Raw genomic sequence first — 19,159 nt, forward strand, 5'->3', positions numbered from 1 at the left:
GCTTCTCAGTTTGCGTTATCGGACGCGGATCTATTGAGTTCCTTAAGGGGCGAGTGCTGTTAACACTGGGCTCTGTCACATTTCCGCTTAAACATCGCGTCCGGGAAAGGAACGTCCTAATATCTACTTCCTTGTGCCGCTTCCGACCCTGTTATGAAGCCAGACGGACCATGAGTCACTTCCCTGTGAAATCCACGCGCTGTGCGCGGACGGTAATGAGAAACAGGCCCGCCTCATTTCTGGGCATTGCATCTCGGCTCTCATTATGTGCCGCCGAGGGAAAATTGCATTATTTCAGGTCATTTAAAAGGAGTAAAGCCATTTTTCCCCCCTGGATAATAGGTCGTAAGTGAACCATTGAAACTATTTTGGGAAAACAGCTTCCATTCCAATGGTCTGGTGTGGCTGGGAGCGCGCTTGGTGTTCGAGAGGAAAACTCTGTTTTTCGCTCACGTGAGCTCCGGTCACTTAGTCTCAATCCTCTCCTTCCCTTCGGAGTAATCCTTGTGCCCATTTTCTCTCCACGAAGCATAACAAGTGTGGAACCTTCCATGTTGCTCTCCGCGTCCGGGCATTTCATGAGCAGCTCTCTCTAGCCCCAGCTCGTACGTTTATATTAAGGAGATAACCACAGTGTCAGCCCACCCCTTCCAGTGCCCAGGCCTTCAGCGGCTCCGTCAGGATGCGAGGGGATCCCCGTGGCGGCCAGGCTGCAGGCGCGGGGCTGGGCCGCGGTCCTGCAGGGAGAAGGGAACGGCCTCACCCCAATCCCCACAGGCTGGGAGCTCGGGGCTCGCGGGCAGCACCAACCCCCAAAGAACTAACTCATCTGTGTGTCCGTCGAAACCCAGGAACGTCACTTCGATTTTGAAAGAACGCTCCAAAGCCTGGCCTCCGGGGGAGACTGCGTGCTGGCCTACGAGGGCTGTGTCATTCGTGTTAAGCACAGAGTCTCATCCGAGAGCGACAAACCATCTTCTATCCAATCGCTTCCAGACTGGAATTTTTGTCATTTATTTTGAGTGGGAATGTTCTAGAGCAGCGGTTCTCAACCTGTGGGTCCCGACCCCTTTGGCGGTCAAACGACCCTTTCACAGGGGTCGCCTAAGACCATCCTGCAGATCAGATATTTACATGACGATTCATCACAGCAGCAACATGACAGTGATGAAGTAGCAACGAACATAATTTTATGGTTGGGTCACAACATGAGGAGCTGTATTTAAAGGGCCAGAAGGTTGAGAACCCCTGTTCTAGAGGGAGTAAGTGACACACCGAGCAGGGCCCAGGGCACAGAGGCCCCCCGAGGCACTGGACTGTGGGACTCCCCCCACCTTTACACGAGAAACACGCTTGCACGCCCCCAGTGCCCTGCCCCCGTGTGCCGGGCCAGTCCAGCGGACACGGGTGAGGAGTGACGCTCCATCACGGGAGATGAGGCCAGTGGGAGGTGGGGGTAACGAGGAGAGAAAGTGGAGAATAGAGGGTGGTTAAGAGCTTACACTGGAGTCCAGCTGGCGTGGCTCAGTGGTTGAGCTTAGGCCTAGGAACCAGGAGGTCACGGTTCGATTCCTGGTCCGGGCACGTGCCCGGGTTGCGGGCTCCATCCCCAGTGTGGGGAGTGCAGGAGGCAGCCGGTCCATGATTCTCCCTCATCATTGATGTTTCTCTCTCCTTCTCCCTTCCTCTCTGAAATCAATATTTTATTTTTATTTTTTAAAAACAGAACTTACATTGGAGAGTGACAGGCAGTAAGACGGGCAGCAAATGGTTAGGGCCAAGGATGGCAGCCCAGGGCGGAGGCTGAGCCCTGGAGAAGCGGAGACGCCGGAAAACAAAGCGAAGGGAGCGCATCCGAGGGTCGAGAGCCCCGGAGAAAGGGGGTGGCTGAGCAGCAACTCCAGAGGCGACCCCTAAAGCCGACATGCACGTGGAGAGGGAGTGAAACGGAGCAGGGGCGATGGCGTCTACCGGGCCCAGCGGGGCCGGGGTTAGGCATTTCCGTGTCCGGGCCGGGTGGGAAGGCCTCAGCGTCGCTGGGCTCCCTGGGCCCCTGGAGGGAAAGGAAGGTGGACGGACAGCCGGACAGCCCAGCAGGAAGGACACCCAGTCAGGGGCCCTTGGGTGCAAGTGAACTGGGCTGTGCATCGGCCCCGAGTGGGAACGGAGCCAGTACGCCTTAAGGCGGAATTCCCGCACCGTTTTCCAAATTTAAACACAGCCTCCACCATTACTTACTTGGTTTGTTTAAACTGTAAGACCTTCTGTTTTAAAACAGCTTATTTTAAAAGGAAATTAGCAACCTAAACAGTAATAGCTGTTTCATGTGCTGGTTATGTGTGTTTTTTCTCATAGGCATTAAAATCAATAAAATACTTGCCACGGGCCACCTAAGGCAGGACCTCCTGTCGCTGCTGCCCCCCCCACGCCTGAGGGCGAGGGAGGCGGGAGGGTCCTGCCTGGCCCCGGAGGGGCAGCTCCTCAGAGACTTCGGGGTAGGAGGCCCAGGAGGGCAGCAGCGACCAGCTGGGAGGATGGGCGGGAGGAGGTGGGCCTCGAGGTGGGGCAGGAGGCCTCGCGTCTCCTCTCCTGCCTCATCTGTGGGTTGAAGCCACTCACAGAGGCAGCCTGGTCGGTCCGGGAGGTGCGGGCTGACCCCTCCTGGGTGGGCTGAACTTGCAGAATTTGTGCCCTTTTTTAAAAAATTGGTTTCAGAGAGGAAGGGAGAGGGAGAGAGAGAAACATCAGTGATGAGAGAGAATCACTGACCGGCTGCCTCCTGCACGCCCCCGACTGGGCATGTGCCCTTGACGGGAATCGAACCTGGGACCCTTCCGGCTGCATCAGACGCTCTATCCACTGAGCCGAACCGGCTAGGGCTGCGCCCATGTCTTTTGTGTCTTAAGGCCTAAAAGCACAGGCAGCGAAACTCAACGTGGAGTCAGCAACACAGCTCAGGGCAGGCGAGGCTCACTGAGTGTCCTGCTCGTGTGTTTTCGGCAACGAGAGGTGCGTGGGGCTGCGTTTCACAGAACGAGGTCGGTGGAGAGCGGTGTGGGGGTTCCCCCACCTCTCACTGCTGCCTTGGGGACCCTGAGGCGCGCAGGCACACACACCTGCACGCACACACATGCACACACACACACACATACACACCCATGTACATGTGCACACACGCGCGCGCACACGCACACACACACACCCTTCCGGCTGATGCAGGTGCCTGCACTGTTTGTCGTGTGATGGGAAATCATTTAGAGGCATGGGAACCAAGGCCGCCTGATTGACTGTCACCTACAGTCCTCACAGGGCCCCTCGAAACCCCCCCGGCAGCGCAGCCTCAGCACCCAGGGCACCAGCGTCCTGTCCTCAGAGCTGGGCGGCTGGGTCAGCGGCCCCTGTTGCTCAGAGGCCCGGCCGCCTGGCGCCGGGCTTCTGGGTTCAGGCTCCCGGTTGCAATGCCGTCGCCTCTCCTCGGTGCTGCGCCGAGGCCTCCTGCTCCCTCCTCGCCCTGCTGCTCCCTGTTCGCCTGCGGGGCCTGGCTGTAGCCATTCCTGTTGGAGGAACAGCTGCCTCTGTTCCTGGGCGCCCCGGCCGCCGAGCTCTGGCCCGTTGGAAGGACTCGGGCTTGGCGGTTGCTCGTTCCCCTGCAGGTGCTGTCAGCACAGAGGGGCGGAGACGGTGAAGTAACAGACGCGTGGCCCCGCGTTCGGGGGTGCCTACCAGAAGGCGGTGAAGAACCCCGTCTTTAGGAAGTCGCAGGGCTCATGCCCGCTCGCTGTGGCCTAAGACGGGAGACTCTTCGGGAGAAGCCACACCCTCACAGTGGGACTCTCCCCTGAAGGCCGAGGGGCCTGGGGCCCGGAGCTGGCGTCGCTGTGCACAGAGCTCTGGGACTGTGACAGGGTGTACAGGTCACATCCCCCCGTCACCCCGAGGTGCAGGTGCTGCAGGCCCCGTGCTTCAAACAAACAGGGGGAACCAAGTCGCGCTGCGTGCGTTGGAGCTGGGCCAGGGCGCACGCGGAGACAGAGAGGGCAGAGCCGCTGGTGGCCGTGCCTGCGGCTTTGGAGGGAACCTGGGGGGACAGGCACCATGTATCCCGCGTCCTGAGCACGAGATGTGGCCACCGGGGCCGTCCCTGGCCTCAGTGCTCCAGGGTTCTTGTGTCGAGAAGGACTTTTCAGACTCGTGGCGGCATCTTCCGCGGGGCCCAGGGTCCCCGGTAGGGAGTGCGGTCGCTGCGCCGCCAGCTGCAGGGTGGGTGTCGGCCTGGGGGCGGCCCTCAGGGAAATGGCACAGAATAAATAAATGTCCGATTGTCGAAAGAGCGTGTATCAGGCGACAAAGAAGGAAAGGAAGCACAGAGCCCTGCCTGGTTCTCCTTCTTCAGTCTCGGCTGAGCTCTGGGCTTGAAGGACCTAGTGCAGTGATGGCGAACCTATGACACGCGTGGGCCTCGATTTGTGAGTGACGGGCACTGTCCGGCGCGAAGGAAAGCGGTTTCCCGGGTTCAATGCCGTTGGCGGTGAACAACTTCTCCAACAGAAAACTCCCGGATGGACCCTCCGCCGCCCACGGGTTTATGCTGATCCCCTCGCAGGTCAGAGATGCCGGCCCACAGGACCAGAGCGCCGTGAGGCGATGTCTGCACCAGCGTGGCCCCTGTGTCTGTGGGAAGCGCGACTCCGCAGGCCTGCCCCGTCCACGCTGCCTTACGTGTGTGACCATGTCATTGACCTGCGTGGACACATCATCACTGTCCTGCACAGTCAGTCACACAGCAGAAGACAAATCAGAGCTGTCTAACTCAGTGGTCGGCAAACGGCGGCTCGTGAGCCATATGCGGCTCTTTGGCTCCTTGAGTGTGGCTCTTCCACAAAATACCGACTTCTGCGCATGGGCCATGAAGTTTCAATCGCACTGTATGTGCACTCCCACATGAGGTATTTTGTGGAAGAGCCACACTGAAGGGGACAAAGAGCCGCATGTGGCTCGCGAGCGACCGTTTGCCGACCAGGGCTCTAACTAATCACAGAAGGCTTTCGTCCTCCCCAACAGGGTAGGTTTGATGACTTTTCTTTCTTTTTTTAAAAATATCTTTTTTGCTGATTTCAGAGAGGCAGAGAGAGGGTGAGAGAGGTAGAAACATCAATGATGAGAGAGAATCATTGATTGGCTGCCTCTTGCACGCCCAACACTGGGGATCAAGCCTGCAACCCAGGCACATGCCCTTGACTGGAATCGAACCTGGGACCCTCCAGTCTGTAGGCCAACACTCTATCCACTGAGCCACACCAGCTTAAGGTGGTTTGATTACTTTTCAAAGTGCATTACCTATTACATGCGTTTTGAACACCGATGACCCCTTTAACACATCCTGGTCACTTCCATGTGCCGGGCACTGTGTTAGGCTCTGCGGTTACGGCTGCGCACAAAATAGCCACAGTCCCTGCACACCAGCTCCTGAGCTCACAGGCAGGGGTGGGAGCAGGCGGGACCGATTACGGAAAGTGTGACCTATACATGCAAGGTGCAGCTGGCGGGACACAGGGCAGACGCCTGACCCAGGGCGGAGGTTGGTGAGAAGTGTCCGGGGGAGAGATGTGTGTGAGCCAGAGGCTCGGGGACGAGGAGTGAACCTTGCACCGGGGTCAAGAGTTGAGAATAAGGGCGACCTGGACCTCAGGGGCCGCACACCCAGTCGACTCAAGGTGGGAGCATGGAGACCAGCCTGCAGGCTCATTGGGGAGGGAGCTGTGGGTGCAGTGAAGGGGTGCACACACCCTCTCAAGGGGTTTGGCTGTTAGGGGGAGAGGAGAGATAGCAGAGAATGGAACGAGTGTAGCAGGTGGAAAGGAGGCTGGAGGTAGGTACATTATTATTAACTTAATCAGGGTCCTCCTAAGCTGGCCTTTGCTAAAAACGTCCTCAATCTGATGGAGGTCCGTTCGCTGAGGTCGACCCCTTCCAACTCTCCCATCCACATGCGTCTTGTAGACTTGTTTCATCTCTCCTTTCGCTCATCCTCTCTCTATATGTCCAAACCATCTCAGCATACCTTTCTCAATCCTGGACACTATATCTTCTTTCACTCCACAACATTCCCTAAAATTAACTTAATGAACTTTACTGAAAGTTTTAAATCAACTTCGCACTGTACGTGTGCGCCCGCACGTGGTATTTCGTTTGAAGAGCCACACTCAAGTGGCCAAAGAGCCGCATGTGGCTCACGAGCCGCGGTTTGCCGACCACTGGGCTAGGGAATGGTGAGTAGGTAAGACTGGGACGAAATCTGAGCTGCGTGGAGCAAGAGCGCTGCACCTCCGTGTAAGGGGGAGGAAAGCACGCGTGGCGGACCTCAGAGTCTGCGGTGGGGCCTGCTTTCCACGGGCGGCGGGAAGTTACAGATTCTTTCTTATGTTTGACCGTAGAGCCCTGGGGAGTCACACCAGCCAGGTATGACAGCATTTGAAAATAAAGACACGCAAACACCGGCTGCTGAAAGAGGCATGTGAGGAATGGATAAATATTGATGAATGGATGAGGTCATCGGATGGATGGGTGACAAGGCACGCATGGCATTCCGCCGCTGGGACTGGACCTGCTGCAGCCGTGTGAGGGGTCGACTCCCCCTCCACCCCCACATCGGGCCACACACCACCAGTCGGCGGCCTGCCGTGCCCGCAGACTGACTTAGTCACCTACCTGTAAGGCCAGAAAACCAGCCCCGGGAAGCATCAGAGTGAAAGGATTTTATGGTTAAAACGTACCGGGTCTGGGCTGCTTTTGTGTTAAGTGCAGGATGAGAGTAAATCAAGACCCAAGGTGTCAGACTTCATTTGGCAACCGGCTCAAAGGAAGAGTGTGAAATGCCATTTTAGTGCTCGAGAGACTAATCTGTTTGCTAACTTTTACTAAGTCCGTTATGTAAGGGAGGGTATTTACTCTCAAAATGTTAAAAATACTTTTCAATTGTGGAGGCTTTGAGAAAAAAAGTAAGAAAATATTGCAACTATTTCAATTTAATTTTTAAAATTTCCCCTCAGCTTTTATAGAGAAAAAAAGAAGACCACTCTATTTTCAATGACGTCGTGGTGCTTTGATCGGCTCTCTATGATATTCCCAACATCTATGAATTATCCCCAAGGGTTTGCGCTGGGGCCCACTGATTTCTCTGCGTCTCTAAGACTTCGGCACACGAGTGTGTTGTGGGAGGACCTCGTCATTAACGTGGAGGCTTGAGCCTCCGAGTCACATCGTGTCCTAACTTCGCTCCTTCGGAATTGCACGTGTAAAGGGAAGTTAACCGTCACTCCCAAGGCCTGTGCAATTACGCTGTAGGGAATTACGTTAACACTTTAAAAGCGTGAGTCATAAACATCACGGTGACAACACAGACTGCTTTAGATGCTGCCTCAAGTGCACAAGGTTCCAACTGGGACGCGCTTTAGTGATGAATAAAGAGAATTTTAGACCCAGGTGGGCAAACTCAGCCAGCCTGGAATGGAATTCGCGACGCTGCTGTGCTATTTGCACTAGCGAATAGGGAAAACATGCACTTTAAGCACGGCTGTGTGCGCTGGGCAGGCGCGTGTGAACACACACAGGTACGTTTCTTGGAGAACTGGGCACGCATGACTAACAGACACCCACACTGAATCCTGGTGTGCGCGTTGCCACACGAGGTTTTACCTTTTGGCCGTAGCTTCGGGGATTTTATTTAACCTCTGTGGACTGTGGATTTGAAGGCACATTTTATAACTAAGATGTTTTCATTTGCTGTCATTAAGCCTGTTAAGTATGTAGAGAAAAAAGTTTTAAAAAGAGAACTCAGCACGGAGCAGCTTAACTAAACAAAGTCTTGGAGATGCAGAGGTTTTCAGAATTAAGCTCCGATGGCACGCATTTTAAACGCTAATGTCATTTACATAAAAAGAGAGTTTTTAAAAATGAAAGGAAAGGCCTTTTCTCTCTTGCTGACCTAACTTGTGGGAAGATTTTAGAAACGCATCCCCTCGCTCTTTTGAAACAATGGCGCCATCTAGTGGACATATTACTAAGAAACAAAGCTTTGGTTCCAAAGCTTAACTTTTTTCCCTTTTATTGGAACCAGCATTAAAGGAAAATCACAAGTGGGTTTCCGTGTCGACCTAGAAATGGAAAGAAATGCTGCCCTTGGCCAATCACAAGGGGCCTAAGTTCTAATAGACACATTTGATTATAACCTATGATCTACCAGGAGGTCAATGGCCCCGGCCGGGTGGCTCAGTGGGTTGGATTCCCAGTCAGGGCACTTGCCTAGGTTTGGTGTTTGATCCCCAGTAGGCGTGCATTCAGGAGGCAACTGATCAAATATTTCTTTCACATCAGTGTTTCTTTTTCTCCCTTCCTCTCTCTCTAAAATCAATGAAACACATATCCTTGTGTGAGGATGAAAAAGAGAGAGAGGAGAGGGCGGGTTTTTCAGGCATGACAAGGATAGAGGTGCTGGCGCGGTGGGTTTTTTAATTGATTGGGATTTTGTACAAAGAAGACTTGCCCCCAGGCGCTTTGTGGCTGCGGCAGCTCCCAGCCTGGGGCCGGCTGGCTAGTTTGCATCTTCCTCCTTCGCTTCCCTCCATGTGCTGAGGACCCAGCCCATCGCTGAGGGGGCAGAAGTGAATCGGGTAGCACAGGTCCTACCCAGAGGCTCCGGGCAGGCGTGGAGAGGGCGGGGGGTCAGTGTTCCCTGCAGGGCACTGCCATCGTCCCACAGGACACAGCCTGCGAGGACTCCGCTCAGCCAGGTCTACAGAGCCGGCGGCTGCTCTCCGGGGCAGACGTGTACCCGGCCCTGTGCTGGGCCAGGCAGCCTGGGGTTTGCAAACTGCAGTGCACGAGCAGCGTCTGGGGCTTGTTAGAGCACCGCTCACAGCTCGCAGCTCGCAGGGGCCTGCAGTGGGCTGTGGGGATGTGTTTCTCGTGTTTCGAGGCGATGCTGCTACTGGTCCGGGCGTCCTGCTTTGCTTTAGACAGAGCAGTAAGAAAGGGGAAAGGCAGGCAGGGCCACGGGGCGGGGGGCCGGGGTGGGGTGTGTGCTGTGCTGTTGTCCCGGGCAGCCAGGCGCCAGCAGGGGCTGTGGCACAGGCCGGGGCCTCGCAGTCCAGTCCCTACCCCACTGCTGAGCCCTGAGGCCACAGCAGCCCCGGGAGGCCGTCTGTCTGTCCGTCTGTCTGTCTAGTGTCCTCCAGAGGGACCCTGGGTAAGACACATGCCCTGTGGGTGTGTCTTTGTCATTGCTCTGTCCACAGGAGCCAGGTTTTGAAAGTTGCACACCGTGGGGCACGCCAGAGGCTGGAGGGGACGCGCAGAGCAGGCGTGGGAGAGGGGGCTGCTCAGAGCACCCATCGGGGAGATGTGTTCCACCCGGGCCACTGGCCCTGTTCGGACACTCGGCCCTGCCCCTGCACAGGCAGGTTCCTGCTCATGTTCCTCCCACCGGGGTCTGTCCCCGCCCCGTCCGGCCCTGGGTCCATCCTGTCACTGCGATGGCTCCTCCGCTACCTGCCAGGGGACGCTGTCCACCGCTGGAATAGATGCCGGCAAAAGGAGAGGTAAGGGACTCCGATGGAAGAAAACTGGTAAGATGCCAATTGAGAGGAAGATAGTGGGTGATTAGGGAAGAGCACGCAGGACCCAGAGCGGGTGAGGATGGGGGGGTCGGGGGGGTGAGTGTGGGCAGTTAAAGGGAGTGACCAGCACGTCCAGTGGACCCACAGCAGCAGCATTGGAGCTGAGTGGCTGGAGACAGCGCTGCCCGAGAGGACGAGAAGCTGAGCTGGAGGAGAAGGACGGGAGAGCCGGCGTCCAGGGCGGGAAAGGACAGTCTGAGGAGGAGATTGCGCTCGGCAATGAAGAAAGGGAGCGTGTGCAGGTGAAGAGTCTCATTTTTTAAATTTTTGAGCGAAATGCGCTACCTGTGGGTTATCTCACTGGAACCATGTCATGGCGTTCCCACTGCCTCGGACTGCCCCCCCCCCCCACCATACCCCGACATGTCCTTTCACCAGGACTCTATGTTAGGGAATAGGATTCCTGTGTTAAAGTGGATTTGGCCAAACAAGAAAATATTGAAATTTCAGTAGTAAAGGGAGAAGGCTCTACATGGGTGGGAACATCCGACCCTCTGGCTGTGTAAGGTCCAGGAAATCATTGGGTCTGGCCTGGCCAGGGCATTAGGGGTGAGTGCATTAAATGCTTGACCAAATACAGATGGCTAGGTTTTAAGGTAATGATTGTGAATGGCCCCGAGTGATGTTATACATATGCACATGGCCCTTGGCAGGAAAAGGCTCCACCCCTGCTCTAAGGGATGGAAGGTGTACTGTGCAGCTACGATAGGGCCTCAGTGCAACACACAGACCCACAGGTGCAACACACAGACCCACAGGTGCAACCCACAGACCCACAGGTGCAACACACAGATCCACAGGTGCAACACACAGACTCACAGGTGCAGTACACAGACCCACAGGTGCAACACACAGACCCACAGGTGCAACACACAGACCCACAGGTGCAACCCACAGACCCACAGGTGCAACACACAGATCCACAGGTGCAACACACAGACTCACAGGTGCAGTACACAGACCCACAGGTGCAACACACAGACCCACAGGTGCAACACACAGACTCACAGGTGCAATACACAGACCCACAGGTGCAACACACAGACCCACAGGTGCAACACACAGACCCACAGGTGCAGTGCACAGACCCACAGGTGCCATACACAGACCCACAGGTGCAACACACAGACCCACAGGTGCAGTACACAGACCCACAGGTGCCATACACAGACCCACAGGTGCAACACACAGACCCACAGGTACAACACACAGACCCACAGGTGCCGTACACAGACCCACAGGTGCAACACACAGACCCACAGGTGCAACACACAGACCCACAGATGCAGTGCACAGACCCACAGGTGCAGTGCACAGACCCACAGGTGCAACACACAACCCACAGATGCAGTGCACAGACCCACAGGTGCAGTGCACAGACCCACAGGTGCCATACACAGACCCACAGGTGCAACACACAGACCCACAGGTGCAACACACAGACCCACAGGTGCAACACACAGACCCACAGGTGCAGCACACAGACTCACAGGTTCAATACACAGACCCACAGGTGCAACACACAGACCCACAGGTACAATACACAGACCCACAGGTACAATACACAGACCCACAGGTGCAACACACAGACCCACAGGTGCAACGCACAGACCCACAGGTGCAACGCACAGACCCACAGGTGCAACGCACAGACCCACAGGTGCAACACACAACCCACAGATGCAGTGCACAGACCCACAGGTGCAGTGCACAGACCCACAGGTGTAACACACAACCCACAGATGCAGTGCACAGACCCACAGGTGCAGTGCACAGACCCACAGGTGCCATACACAGACCCACAGGTGCAACACACAGACCCACAGGTGCAACACACAGACCCACAGGTGCAGCACACAGACTCACAGGTTCAATACACAGACCCACAGGTGCAACACACAGACCCACAGGTACAATACACAGACCCACAGGTACAATACACAGACCCACAGGTGCAACACACAGACCCACAGGTGCAACGCACAGACCCACAGGTGCAACGCACAGACCCACAGGTGCAACGCACAGACCCACAGGAGCAACACACAACCCACAGATGCAGTGCACAGACCCACAGGTGCAGTGCACAGACCCACAGGTGCCATACACAGACCCACAGGTGCAACGCACAGACCCACAGGTGCAGTGCACAGACCCACAGGTGCAGTGCACAGACCCACAGGTGCAGTGCACAGACCCACAGGTGCAGTGCACAGACCCACAGGTGCCATACACAGACCCACAGGTGCAACACACAGACCCACAGGTGCAACGCACAGACCCACAGGTGCAGTGCACAGACCCACAGGTGCAGTGCACAGACCCACAGGTGCCATACACAGACCCACAGGTGCAACACACAGACCCACAGGTGCAACACACAGACCCACAGGTGCAACGCACAGACCCACAGGTGCAGTGCACAGACCCACAGGTGCAACACACAGACCCACAGGTGCAACGCACAGACCCACAGGTGCAGTGCACAGACCCATAGGTGCCATACACAGACCCACAGGCGCAACACACAGACCCACAGGTGCAACACACAGACCCACAGGTGCAACGCACAGACCCACAGGTGCAATACACAGACCCACAGGTGCAGTACACAGACCCAAGGTGCAACACACAGACCCACAGGTGCAACACACAGACCCACAGGTGCAGTACACAGACCCAAGGTGCAACACACAGACCCACAGGTGCAACACACAGACCCACAGGTGCAGTACACAGACCCACAGGTGCAACACACAGACCCACAGGTGCAACACACAGACCCACAGGTGCAGTACACAGACCCAAGGTACAACACACAGACCCACAGGTGCAACACACAGACCCACAGGTGCAACACACAGACCCACAGGTGCAATACACAGACCCACAGGTGCAGTGCACAGTGTTTCACACATTTTGCCTCCACAGCATAGAGTTGATTATAATGTTAGTCAAGGTCGACCGGGTCATGCCTAGCCAGGGAAGATGTGAAAATAAAGACAAGTTTGGTTTGAGTGTTCTCTTAAAGGATGAAAATATTCTCTAAAGTTCTCTGTGAACGTGCCACTCTGTGTTTGAGGAACACGGTCCATTGGAAATGGCATGGAGAGTCGCACAGCATAGGTGCCCCAGCGACGTCCACAGGCAGGTCTGCAGCCTAAGTGGACCCTGAATCAAAAGCGCCACCTCTGAGAGCCGGCCAGCGCCAGCTCCAGCTCCAGCTCCAGCTCCAGCCACGGTGCGGGATGTGAGCCCTCCTAGATTCAGTGGCTGATTTGGCCCCAAATAAATCACTGAAATAATTGGAAACAGAAATAGCTTTTGCACACTCTCCTTCCTTCAACTGCCAAGCGGGTCCTTCCAGTGAACATCCCCCTCTCCACACACACACACACACACACACACACACGCACACACACACACACACACACACACGGCTCCCAGCTCCTGTGGCATGAGCACGAATTGCGAGGGGTTCTAACATGTATCCGTGAGCCATGGACTTTTCATGGCTATGGATGAGTGCTATGAATTGGCCTGTCAACATGTAACCGCCAATCTACAAGCTAATTTGGGGAAACGGTAGGTGATAGGGCCCTCTTTCACGGGGGATAAGTCGGACATAGGCTGTTATTGTGAAAAGCAGCCCGCTGGCCCTGGGAGTGAGGGCCTGTGGACGCTGGGTAAGCATCGCAGGAAGCCTGGCGTTGGATGAGGGGTGCTGCTGGGAGCAGCTTTGGTGGGAGCGGGCAGGCGCCTGCAAGGGGCAGGTTGGGATATTGAGCTGCGCTCCGCTCCCCTCATTAAAAGGGACTTAAGGGTAGAGCCCTGGCTGTGAGGGGCGGCAGCCTGGCCGGTGAAGGAGGAGGCTTCCACTAACAAGCCTGGCCTGGGCTCGCACAGAAAATCTGCACAATTCACACTCCCTTTGCTGCTTCGACGGGGACTGCTGTCTGGCGAGAAGGCCCTGGTGGATTAGCTGGGGGCACCCCTTTCAAGGGAGCTGCAGCACGGGGGGCAGATGGCGAAATAAAGACTGGCTGAGGTCAGTGGACACGGCCCCGCGGCAGCTGCGGTGGTGGCCGTCACCCGGGAAGAAATGTGCTGTGCCCTCCTGGTACACGCTGTGCTCACGGGTGTGCCGCCCTGAATGCGCCTGAATAAATGCAAAAGGCCAAGACCAGCGTGGAGTGTGTAGCCAGGCTCCTCACACAGCCTCAGGAGCTGGCCCTGTCACCGGGGGCCTCGGACGCCCTGCCCCCGGGCTGTGAGACAGCGCGTTCTGTGGCCGGGCCACCCAATGTGCACCTTGTCGCCGCGGCCCCAGCACACGAATGCCCGTGCCAGGCCACCAGTGCTGGTTCCTTCATGCCGACGCCAGCCTCGGGCTCTCAGCCTCTCGTCTGGGCTTGCCCTGCTCACGTGGCTGAGACTTATCGGTGTTGGGGTGATACCCACAGGGCAGGGCAGGCTTCCTCTCCCCTGGGGCAGCTGAGGGTTTCTGAGGCGGCTTCTTGGGGTGTCACTCTGCAGGTCTGGCTGCTTCAGGTGTCTCCGGCCTGGGAAGCTGCTGCGAGGATCCAGGCTGAGCTGTTTTCCAGGCCAGGCGTGTGCGTGTGTGTGTGTGTGTGTGCGCGCGCGTGTGTGTGTATGTGTGTGTGTGCGCGCGTGTGTGCGTGTGTGTGTGTGTGTTTGGGGGCGGGGGGAGGGAGTATTGCCCCCCAATGTTGCTGGGTGGCCGGCACGGAGGTTCCTGGTGTGGGAACAGGTGAGCAGAGCCGGTGGCCCTGGCTGGAGCACCACTGCTTCTGGCGTTTTGAAGAAAATGGTCATTTTCCTTCCCTCAAGTTCTGTTCTCAGCTTGGCTCATCTGAGTACGGTCTCATTTTCCAACTAGAGAATAGGAAAGTTGCGTGGGATTTGATTTGATGGTGGAACTACACTTACCTTTTAGAGATTAGGTTCATAGTGCATTAGGACAAATTAAAATTAATGTTAATAATACACCCACTACTAATAATGTCCCGCACTGCCGTGTTTGTGTCACGGTGCTAACGGAGCTATTGTAGAGTGTCAGCTGTTCGACACTCTAACCCAGGGGTGGGCAAACTTTTTGACTCGAGGGCCACAATGGGTTCTTAAACTGGACCGGAGGGCGGGAACAAAAGCATGGATGGAGTGTTTGTGTGAACTAATATAAATTCAAAGTAAACATCATTCCATAAAAGGGTACAGTCTCTTTTTTTTTAAGTTTTATTCATTTCAAACGGGCCGGATCTGGCCCGCAGGCCGTAGTTTGCCCACGGCTGCTCTAACCACTGAGCAAAATCAGCCAGGGCACAAAGCTTCTTTCTTTCTTTCTTTCTTTCTTTCTTTCTTTCTTTCTTTCTTTCTTCCTTTCTTCCTTCCTTCCTTCCTTCCTTCCTTCCTTCCTTCCTTCCTTCCTTCCTTCCTTTCTTTCTTTCTTTCTTTCTTTCTTTCTTTCTTTCTTTCATTCTTTTGTTAATCTTTACCGGAGGATATTTTTCCATTGATTTTTAGAAAGTGGAAGGGCGGGCGAGAGACAGAGAGAAACATTGACATGAGAGACACATCCACTGAGCCAAACCGGCTAGGGCTCACTCTACTTTTCAATGCTTTTCTACATCTATGACACTAACTTTAAATGTGCTAATTAGTTTATGCATTGAACTAAGGAATGTTCACATTCCAGTAAGTTGTGTTAAGTGGCGGCACCTACTGACGATGGATGATATTGCAACCTAATGTCAGAAACAAATTCTTAGGATTTTAGCATGGGAAGAAGTTGTTTCGTCAAGTTTTCAAACTGCAGACGGCATGTTCCCGGGGACACGCAGTATGTCTGGAGTGCGAACAGTCACAGAACACGCATGGCGCATTTCCTGACGTCACAATTGCACTTAATATCCATGTATGGAAACAAACATATATTTGCAAAATTGGCATGAATTTTTTATCTGTGGTGCACATCTTCCCAAAGTGTCCATGTTCCAACCCACTCGCTCCTGTCTTGCCTTCGGCGGCTTGTCAGGAGGAAACGCGCAGGAACACTGGGGGGAGGAGATGGCGATGGCCAGGCTCTGGGTCGAGGCTGCGAGACACGTCCAGGAAGACAGGGTTCCAGACGCTAGTTCTGCATTTTCCCTCTGAACTCACCCAGCTTCCTCGTTTGCATAATGTGCACCCGATCAGAAGTAGAAGGAATATTCATTCGGGGAATCACAAACATGTGGTCAGGGACGTGAAATATGTCAGAGAAAGACAAATATGTGTGATTTCACTTACATGTGGAATCTAATGAACAACACAGACTCGTAGGCACAGACTGGTGGCTGCCATAGGGTGGGGGTGGTGAGAGGTGGAGGGATTGAGCAGCAGAGGCTGGCAGTCACAGGATAGTCACTGGGATGTGAAGTACAGCGCAGGGAGTATAGTTGATAATCTGTACTAATAAAGGAAATATGCTAATTAGACTGGGAGACCTTCCAGAAGACCTTTCAGATGTCCTTCCGGACAAAGCCATGGTGGCAGGGCCAAGGCAGAGGCAGTTAGGGGCGATCAAGCCAGGAGGAGAGGGTAGTTGGGGGTGATCAGGCTGGCAGGGGGAGGGGCAGTTGGGGGCAAGCAGGCCAGCAGGGGGGCAGTTGGGGGCGAGAAGGCTGGGAGGGGAAGTTGGGGGTGAGCAGAGTGGTTAGGAGCGATCAAGCAGGCAGGCAGGTGAATGGTTAGGAGCCAGTGGTCCCAGATTTCTAGAGGGATGTCCCCAAGGGGTCCCAGATTGGAGAGGGTTCAGGCTGGGCTGAGGGACATCCCCTCACCTGTGCACGAATTTCATGCACCAGGCCACTAGTATTGTAATAACGATGCATGGAGCCAGGTATGTACTGGAAATGTCAGGGGCGACACCCGGTAAAGTATGTCTAACACCTGTGCTGTAATGGGAAAAAGTTGAAAACAAAATAAAGACAAAAAAGAGAATTTGGGGAATGTGAGGTGTTCCACAACCTCGGAACCACGGGAAATGGGTAGCCATGCTGGAATGAAAAGCTCCCGCATGAGAAATCTGTGCCAGTTCCCATCCCCGGAGAATTACGTCCAGCAGCAAACGCTGGGAACCTGACGGTCGGTCTCCTCGCTGGAAGTGTTTAAATCCGCTCTCCTTGGAGGAGTGTTCTGTTGGGAATCCACCAGGTAACAACTAGGCCACGGGGTTCGCTTCTGCAACGCGGCTGATGTGCTGAACTGTGCCTCTTCCACATGGAGGCCACGTTTCCAGTTCCACGTGGGTGTGAGGCCGTAGGTGGCGAATGGGTGGCTCAGCGTGCAGCTCGTTGGCGCGCCAGACGTTTCCGACACACGCCTTTGCGCCCCACTTGGTGTTTCCAGCAGCAAGGGGACTTGGGTGTAGCCCAACAGTACACAGACCGCTTCAAAGTCCCAAATGGCGGCTCTCCGTGAGCCACAGCCCGAGGCTGGCAGACGTGGCACTGAACGCCTGGCAGGGGCATCGCTACCTCCAAGACTCAGGCCTGCGGGACATGTGCCGGCGCCTCCGGGCGCACGGCCCACGGGGACTCTGCTGCCTCCGTGACCAGCGCTTGAGATGCAGGGCGGCTCCAGGACACCATTTGTTCCCGGCAGCACTGCTCTGGTCCAGCCGTGCTGCCTGGAGAGGCCCCGTCCTGTTTGCAGAGTGAGGCCGCGCTCACGGGGCCACGCACACAGGGACACAGACACCAGCCAGACGCTGGGAATCATATAAAAGTAAAGGGTAGCTGTCCTTTGGGGGGAAATGGAAGATGTTGCCCATTACCGAAATAATACATTCTTGTTAAAAAAAAAAAAAAGCATAAACTTTTGTTAGAACACTTGAGTATTGTAATATTTTGCTCCATTTAACTTGCCCAGTTTTGGCTGGTTGATTCCTGCGGTTTATAGAAAGAAGGTGACACTTCAGCGACATTGGAAGACCAGGGACTGCGCTGGGAATAAAGGCGCCCTCGCTTACAGGCCCCCCGGCTGGGAGGGGTCCCCTTAGACACGGGGAGACCAGGAGGTGCCGTGATTTCTTTCATGTCGGCCCTCACGACACACACAGTCCATTTCTGTCAATCAAAGTCATTTCTAACACTGGCAGCTCGCTGATCAAGGTGAGAGGTCGGGTGTGTGTACAAGGGGGCAGTCGACCGGGAGCTACGGGTTCACAGGAAATGGGGAAGGTTGTGGGGAGCCGGTCCGGCCATGGCATACTCATGCCAGCTCAGCCTGGTTCCGTGACCCTGAGTGGGGGCGGTGAAAGGCTTAGAAAAGACAGACATGAGAATGAAAGCTGGGTCTCGGTGGGACGCTGCCCCTCTGATGGACGGCGCCAGCGCCCACAAGCCGTGTGTTTATTTTATAGCGGATGCCAGGAGGCAAAGTAGGGGCGTGATCAAGATGTTTACAACATTCTCCTGGGTTCCAACCCCACTCAACTACATGCACCTGAACTCTATCACTCAGGCACATGGGGCCACGTGTTCAAACCATCGCAGTGGTTCTCAACCTTGGCTGCACATTAGAATCGCCTGGGAATCTTTCTAAAATCCTCATTTCTGGGCCTCATCCTCTGGAAATTCTGTTTCTTTGTTATGGGGTGGGGCCACAACATTAGTAAACAAAGAATTTCCGGAGGATGAGGCCCAGAAATCAGGATTTTAAAAAGATTCCCGGGTGATTCTAATGTGCAGCCGAGGTTGAGAGCCACTGGACCATAGGTTCAAGCTCACAGCTACAGCTGTTGGCTATAATTGTGCTGGGAGGGCTCTGCCCTCCCAGCGGGGACTTGCACGTGGCAACGAGAGGACGGTGCCCTCTCCTCAGTCCAAGGCTTGAACCTGGCCACACGCTGTAGCCGCTCCCACAGAAGGTGTCGGGATTCGGCCTTGATTTCTCACCGAGGCGCCGCTCTGTGTCTGAGTTAACATTCGAACCCGAGGTTTACAGCGCCGGGGCCTGACTTCCCCGAGCACCCTCCCCCGATTTGCAGACCCCAAAGGGGTTCTGTTCCGATGGCTTATTTATTAACATCCCACTTGATGTAAATCACCAGGTACAGTCAAGGCAGCACTTCCGGAGGAGGAGTAAGGACCAGATGGGGCCTGGGGGTGTTATTCCAGTGGCACTTGTCCCGAGGTTGCCCCATTCACACCTCTCTGAAGGGGCTTTGCCAGATGAGGGGGAAAGGCAAGTGCAGAACTGCATTCTGTGTCTTGTTCCAGTGTTTTCCACAGAAAGTCCACGAGCATGTGCTGCCCGGTAACCCAGGGTCCCACGGTGTCAGGCTGCCAGCGTGGCCTTCATGGGCCACATCTGATCGTGTCGGATCCCGTTACACAGGCGTGGCCAGAAGTAGGGGCACCGGTGTGCGTGTGGACGGTAATACAGTCACTAGTAGAAGTAAGACAAGCGTGGACTGTCTC

Source organism: Myotis daubentonii, chromosome 5, assembly GCF_963259705.1.
Source record: "Myotis daubentonii chromosome 5, mMyoDau2.1, whole genome shotgun sequence".
Lineage (NCBI taxonomy): Eukaryota > Metazoa > Chordata > Mammalia > Chiroptera > Vespertilionidae > Myotis > Myotis daubentonii.